Source organism: Amphimedon queenslandica, unplaced genomic scaffold, assembly GCF_000090795.2.
Source record: "Amphimedon queenslandica unplaced genomic scaffold, v1.1 AMPQUscaffold_13156, whole genome shotgun sequence".
Classification (NCBI taxonomy): Eukaryota; Metazoa; Porifera; class Demospongiae; order Haplosclerida; family Niphatidae; genus Amphimedon; species Amphimedon queenslandica.
The window spans coordinates 9,360-10,410 of NW_003546608.1; the positions used below are offsets into that span (position 1 = coordinate 9,360).

The 1,051-nt window shown below is 44.6% G+C and overlaps 1 long non-coding RNA gene across 3 annotated transcripts in view; it reads right to left on the reverse strand.

Annotated features, from left to right (window-relative positions):
- The window catches only part of LOC109584877 (uncharacterized), a 12,901-nt gene that overhangs the window by 6,527 nt on the left and 5,323 nt on the right, over positions 1-1,051 (reverse strand). The window lies entirely within an intron of this gene.

Consider the following 1,051-nt stretch of genomic DNA (forward strand, 5'->3'; position numbering starts at 1 on the left):
TGGATCCGGAACTCTCTGTGTACTATTGTAATTATATATTATGTGTTTATTCAAGTATATTCTAGAACAATCATGTAAAGTATTCTTGTATGTTATAGAACCTTCTGGACATTTATAATATCTATATAAGTGTGTTGTTAGTTAGTTGTGAGTTAGTTTTAGTTTTAGTTTTTGTTTTTGTTAGTTGGTTTTTGAGCTCAGTTGAGTTTCGGGTTGATTAAGAATAAAGTTTGGTTAACAGATAGTTGGAGCGTCTGTTACATTTTTTGGTGGCAGCGGTGGGATAGTTCTCAAACGGTTGTAGAGGAAAGACCCACTATTGTATCTCTGCAAGAGAGAGAGACTAAAGTTTATAGTGTCTGGTGTGACTGTTTATGTCGGATAACAGTCGAGAGAATCAAGGGCGGTATTCTCTACGGGACTTACCAAGACACGACTACAGAGGACAGTTGCGAGGATTACATAATTTCAGAGAGAGTTATACTTCAGTTGATACGGAAGACTGTACTGAAGTGGAAGAAAGTCTTATTACAGGAGTTAGTGATCCGATGGAGCAATTAGCAGCAGCTTTGGCAAGTTTAGCAAAGCTTCAGGAGGAGGCCCAGAGACAAGCTGAAGAACGTCGTCGAGAAGAGGAGCGACGGCGAGAGGAGCAAGCTGAAGAACGTCGTCGAGAAGAGGAGCGACGGCGAGAGGAGCAAGCTGAAGAACGTCGTCGAGAAGAGGAGCGACGAAGAGAGGAGGCCCAGAAACAAGCTGAAGAACGTCGTCGAGAAGAGGAGCGACGAAGAGAGGAGGCCCAGAGACAAGCTGAAGAACGTCGTCAAGAAGAGGAGCGACGAAGAGAGGAGGCCCAGAGACAAGCTGAAGAACGTCGTCAAGAAGAGGAGCGACGAAGAGAGGAGGCCCAGAGACAAGCTGAAGAACGTCGTCGAGAAGAGGAGCGACAAAGAGAGAGACATTATGAAGAGATACAGGCCATGCAGGAGCAGCATATGCAGCAGATAGAGATTATGAAAGGAGTTCTAGCAGAAAGAGAAGGGAATAGTCC